The sequence below is a fragment of the Alligator sinensis genome, unplaced genomic scaffold (assembly GCF_000455745.1).
Source record: "Alligator sinensis unplaced genomic scaffold, ASM45574v1 scaffold116_1, whole genome shotgun sequence".
Taxonomy (NCBI): Eukaryota; Metazoa; Chordata; order Crocodylia; family Alligatoridae; genus Alligator; species Alligator sinensis.
The window spans coordinates 3,308,975-3,315,660 of NW_005841908.1; positions in this window are offsets into that span (position 1 = coordinate 3,308,975).

A 6,686-nucleotide genomic window follows, 5' to 3' on the forward strand; every position below is an offset into this window, starting at 1 on the left:
GCCTGTAAACAATCAAATGCTAGATCCCAGGAAAAGCGGGGCTGGAAGGGTTCTCAGAAGATTATCTTGTCCAACCCCCTACTCACAGAAGATCATCCCTGGCTAAACCATCCCAGCAAAATGTTTGTCCAATCTTCACTTAAAAACTTTCAATGATTGAGATTCCACCACATATCCAATTAAAGAGCAGAAAGCTCTTCTCAACTCAGCTAGTTGCATGCATTGCTTATGGAACGATAGTCAGACAAATGAGAAACTGTCTGAAAAAATCAAAAGGAAACAGAAAATCTGGAGGAAAAATTCCTGACTTAGTTAAGGTAATCTGTTCAAGAGCTTAACCATCTGCCTAGTCAGGAAGGTCTTCCTGGTGATAGCCAACCTAAATGTCCTATGCTGCAATTGAAGGCCACTGTTTCTTGTCCTGCCCCTTGTGGAAACAGAAAACAATTGATCACCATCCTTTTTATAGCAACCCTTTTTAAATTGGAAGACTGTTTTCATACTCCTCCTTGGTTCTGGATTTGCCAGACTAAAAATCCTACTTTTTCACACCTTTCCTCAAAGATAATGTTTTCTAGACTTATTTTATGAGTTTTCTGGATTCTTTCCAATTTGTCTATATCTTTCTTGAAGGGTGGTGCCCACGACAGGATGCAGCACTTCAGGTGAGGCCTCACCAATGCTGAATAGAGTGAAGAATCATATGACATGAAAGACTTGCTATTTTTAATAATGTCTGTATGTTGTTACATTTTATTGCAACAATATTATACTGTAGATTATTTTAGTATGTAGTCCACTATAATCCCCGGATACTTTTTTGTAGCACTGCCGCTTAACCAGTCATTCCCCATTTTGGATATTTGCATTTGATTGTTATGTCCTAAGTGTAGTAGGAATGGGAGAGCTCAGTAGAATTTTAAGTTCTGGTTTGTTTTTGGGAAAACACTTAAAAATATTTAATGTTTTAATGCAATGAGCTGTGCTAAAATGTTCTGGTCTGGAGGCCTTGTGGAGCTCCTAAATCCATTTTTGGGTACCTGAACAGAAGTGATTGCAGAATCCCTGAGCACATGCAGCTCCTATTAATTTCAAAGGCAATTGGGTTTGCTCAGCCCCTCTGAGAATTAGTCCTTTTTTTTGTCTAGCTTCCTAATATGAATTTCAGGAGGCTAACTGGTGAAGGTACCTGGTGAAAAATGGAGGTACCTGGTGAAAAATGACTTCAGTGCATGTATGTTCCTAATTCACTTCTGTACGCATGGGATTTGGGGACTGAGTCTAATTCCCCTCTTCTGCTACTGTCAGTGGAAACCCAGTGTTGCCACCTTCTTGAGAGTGACTCAGTGAAATAGCTTCATGGAGGATGTGTCTGGGGCAATCAGCAGGCCAGCTTCCTTTCTGCCTTCTGATAAGCTCTTGTTGGAAGTGAGGTGTCCAGTCATTGCTTTCCTGTCATGCCCTCAAGTGATGCTGGGGACAGTTTTTCTTGGTGTTTCTCTCTGAGAGCTTAGCATGTCCCATTGGGAAGATAGCCGGAGCTTTTATTCCATTCCTTTGTCACCTCTTCTACTGCTATGAAAAAGGTCAGGGGCTTCTCCTCACTCAGTGGTACTCAAAGACCTTCCTCCTCCCTGGTTTCTCTCCCATTAGCCTCTTTCTGTCATTCTCTAGCTGTTTCTGAGATGAGGAAGGGCATACAGGCTACTGCCTTGGATGAAGTGGGTTTCCACTCCCTCTTGTCCATGTGTAAGGATGCTTTTTTCAGAGCAAATCCCTGGACTGAGGTCTTTTGCGCAAAGTTTCTGTGGCTCTTGCTATACTACACACACACACACACACACACACACACAATTAACTGTGTCATGCAATAAATTTAGATCAGCTACAAGTGCAAAGTAATTACCACACAATCAAAAGGACTATCCAGCTAGAAAAAGAGCCAAGTAACTGCAAAGTTAGTGTTTTAAAATGTTTAACAACTCTAGAGCTGGTTTCTATGCAGCTTTTATTTGAACATATAACAGACACTATATGATGAGAGATGCTGACCGTCTCAGCACCTGCAGTACTATAACCCCTAGAAATCCATTTTATCTTTATCCCCTATCATTTTAGGCACTGATTTTTTTTTTTATTTCTCTGTAACAGGAGGGGGTTGGCAAAACATATCCATTTAAAGAGCAGAAAGCTCTTCTCACCTCAGCTAGTCACGCACATTGCTTATGGACCAAAAGGATAGACGGACAAATGAGGAAATGTCTGAAAGATCAAAAGGAAACAGAAAATCTGGAGGACAAGTTTCTGACTTAAAGAGCCTTGTTGGACTTAGAAATGTATTGGCACATTCTGGGGCAGCCTACTCCATTGCTGACAGTGTGCTCTGTGTTATCTTCATTGCTCAACTGCAGGCAGGACAGATCATTATGTTTGAAAATACAGAAGTGATTACATATAGCAGTCTCTTTTCCTTTCCCCTCCATGTTCCTCAGGAGTGCAGAATTTATTACCCCACATTCATTTTTCCTCTATTCAACATGAAAATGTAGTGACAACTACAAACTGTGCTAATCAATGATGTATTGATGACAAAATAACACTAATGAAATGCAACTAAAAAAACCCAGTATGCTATTGCTTACTCTATCCAGGTTTGAACGTAACTAGGAAATGGTTTGGAGTTTATGCACTTCATATACATAACAGTTTCAGAATCACAGATCCTAAATTGCCCACATCACAGCCTTCTCAGCCACCAATGAAGCAGCTTGATCATTAAAAACAACATTCACAACAGAAACTGGCATTCCTAAATTACCATCCTAATGTCGTCCAATCCACTCATGACATTCTAGCATGAAGCATCTTGCTAGAATAATCTGTCAGTCTTTGGCTAATGTCAGAGCTACACAAATATTTGCAAATATTTCACATTTTAAAGTACAGCCTGAACTGATCATTTTTTAGACAGATGGCTGATTTTTTGCAATATATTTTGGGTAGAAATAAACCCATAAGTTTTTTTAGAAACAAACCTGTTTCTGAACAAACCAATTTCTAATTTTTTAGAACCAAGCAGGCTACATTTCTGTCTTATATTACATTATATTGATTTCAATTTTCATTAAATAAAATAAACTTGCACTTTCAACAGTTGTTTATCTGCTGTTTATCCAGATCTAAATTAATGGGTGTTTTTTTTTGCTGAAACAGTTTTTTCCTCCTTCTGTGGTTCAACATATGCAACATATTTTTTTTAAAGAATTTAAGGCATATTTTTAGTTTGGCTCTTCTGTTTTTGGCTGTTGCAAGGGCTCTGAAACTGGACTGCAATACTACCTGGCAGAGCCAGCGAAATGTTTTGAAGGCATAAAAGTCAGATATCAGAAACTGCTTGATGTAATGGCCATAAGCTTCCAATTTCAGAAAGGTTTTTGACAGAATACAATGAGGCTTCTCTTCAGCCACTGTAAATTCTCATAGCTCCATAGTGCTGATATCATTTTCTGGCAAATGTTTTTCTGGAGCTTTAGCTATGAAAAACCTAAAGAGGCACAACAACTGATGCCAAAGACTTCTAAACTGTCTGAAAAATGCTTTTTCTTCTCTATTCTTAATGTCCCTTGTGATGATATAACCTTAAGTATTCTCAATTCTTGGAAAGGCTCCAACAGCAAGAACAGGTAACAGAGAGCTCCAGAGCACTCCAATGTAAGACAGCAAGGAAAAAGTCCAGACCACTTTCAAGCCTGGACTGAATAGTTCTGAGCAAAGGAATAGGGAGAAAGGATGATTGGAGCTTAAGCCAGTGCCTCACCTGAAAAACCATTCAACAGTTTACATTTAGGAAGAGGAGATTTAATTGGGACTATGGGAGTGCGATGTCACATTGCAGGAAAACAGACCCCACCATGGCCTGTGAGTGGTTTTCTGGACAGCCTGGATGGAGTAGGGCAGTCTACTGGGCTTCCATGGAAATAAATTGCCCACTAAGGTTTTCTGTGCAATCTTTAATAGGATCCTGGTTAAATTGTTTGGGGAGCTGAATCTTAAAATAAATCCTGTGGAATCTACAAATCCATTTCTGAGGGGTTGTTTCAAAGCACTGATTGCTTCCTCACAGCCAAGTCAATATGGGATCCATGAGGAACGGGTGGGGAAACAAAACCCACAATTTGGATTTTGAACTGACTTAAAAACAACTAGGAGAATAGACTTTTGATTAAACGTCAGATACTTGGAGAATTAGTTGTTGAAAGCTTCAAACAGCTTTTTGTTCTGATATTTTAGCACTTTTGGCACGAGTCCTGGGAAGACTGCAAGACTGCAAAGACAATTTCTTTCCTCACCCACCCAGTAGGCTTCCCTTCACTTTTCTGAGTTTGTGCTAAACTGTATTTCCACAAGAAATTACTGAATTGGTCTATTCAGATTCTTGACATGGATGAAGACCTGTGGGGGGGGATACTCCCTGTTATGTAGCAGGATTACTTGTTCTAATAGCCCAAATCCTCTGTTCAAAGAAGCTGACAGAGAAAACAAGCTCTTAACATTTAACATTAAAAGGGGCACTTTTAACATCACAAAATGAGCCATTTTCTTTAAAAACCCACCTTGTCCCTTTCCTGGAGAAGTTCAACAGCAATGAAAGTACCTAGAAAGGAAGCGTTCAAATTAAAAGAACTAAAGAGCTTTGAAGAACTCTGTTTCCTGACACTTTTCCTTCTCAGGTTAAATTAATTCAACAGTCTTGGTGGGCTGGTTAAATGTTTACTAACCGTAGCAGCAGAAATACTTCCCTTGAACTCTGAATACTTTGAAATCTCTCCCAAGTTTCAGATATTATTTTTGATTCTTCTGGCTAAAGAACTACAAATAAATACAACATGACATTCTTCCCTGGGCCACACCGGAGCGCGAGTAACTCACTATGTGAACTGCAGATAGCTTGATGTAGGGAGCACTAGGGAATTCACTGTCGAGGGGAGATTTCTGCAAGTGTGTCTGCGTAGTATGCTGTTAGGATGGTTTAGCCTGAGAGCAGTGCCTAAGCAGGTGTGTTTACAGAGCGGGTTAATTCAAGTCACCCTGGGGCAGATTTAGCTGTAAGACAATGATGTTTTATAGGAGAGGGGGGAGGCTGGTCTCAGAGATGGACTGATATGGCTGTCATCAGTAGAGGTCCTCGAGCTGGACACTCCGTGGAACTGAAGAGCTGCTAAATATGGATTGTCCTATGTGTCTCTAACTGCCCTCTCTGGTCCACCACAACTGGACCGCTCGGTCTTTCCGGGAATGCTGCAGGGCCCTCGGGCTTTGAGGAAAGAGCTTGATAGTTTTGTCTGGAAATATTTCTAAGCTGTAGATGATTATTATCAGCTCCTGCCTTGTAGGTACTATTGCAACTTGGAACTGGGGGCTGTGGGGGCAGCTCCCTGGCCCCTGTGTGGCCCGTGCTATGCTGAGATGGGGGAGGGACGGCTCCCACCACACTGCCTGCTTTGTAAAAGTCTTCTGGCTCCCCACAGACAACTTCCTGTTGCTGTAATAGCAGGGGGAACGGGCGTGAAGTAGCTCTCTGCACTTGCTCCCTGCTGCAGAGAGCTTCTGGTCCTGCACCTGCTGTGATGGCTTCTCCGTGGTCAGCTCCCAGCTCCCCACAGCCCGTCTGTTGTGCTGCGAGCACCAGGAGCGGAGGGGCAGGCAGCTCTGCACGTGCTCCAGCTCTCCCCTGCGATGTGGTGCTGTGCACTGCTGCACGGACGGCTTCTCAGTTGTACTCTGCTACTGTGCTGTGGGCTGTGGGGTGGTCCCAGGGAGCCATCGTTTTGGTGCTCTCTCTTATTTGGCACCCGGGGTGGGTGCCTCTCCCCCCGCCCTAGTTATGCTACTGTCCTTCATTATACCCCTGTTGTGTCCTTTGAAATGCAGTCATTCTCTGCCCCTGGCTTCACTGAACCCACTCACACGATGGCTGTTTTGCGGCACTGGCTGTTTTGTTGGGGAGTGTAAAGGATGTAAGCCAAGGCTTTCTGAGAGCGCGGGCTGAAAAGTGCTCCTGTAAGGAGGGGAAGTGCATGGTAACAAATGGTAACTTCAGTCATCTGGGGAAAGTACTTTTCCTCTGCCGCATGGCCAAAGGAGGTGATCTTTGGTCGCCTATAAGGACATAGGGGTTCAATCATTAAGACCCTACTCCCATTAAGGGGAAGCAAGGGTTTTCTCCCTGACTACTTCAGTAGGCGTGTGATCTGGTCTCTGACTGGACCTGCCTTGTTATTACTCATGACAGTACTAATGAGACATTGCCTAGCAACCATCCCTCTCCTGCCTGGCCACATTCCTTATAAATATCTTTGATAAAGGGCAAAATAAGACACCGAGGACCTAAGTCTGTCTCCTTTACTCATCCAACGAGGTGACTTTAGCCCTGGGTACTAGGGATGAGGTTGATGGCGCACTTGTCTTTTACAGCTTTTTCTTTTCAGGCACCTATTATTGGCAAGTACAAATTCCTAAATCCCTCTTGATTTGAGATTTGACCTGACTTAATCTGGAATGGGAATAATCCTCCAAACATGGGAACTAAGTTATCTTGTCATCTTTGAAGCAGAGTTGCCGAGAGCAGTGATCCAAGTCTGAGTAAAGGAATGGGAGCTCAGGTCCAATTTTGACCCTGCTGCAGT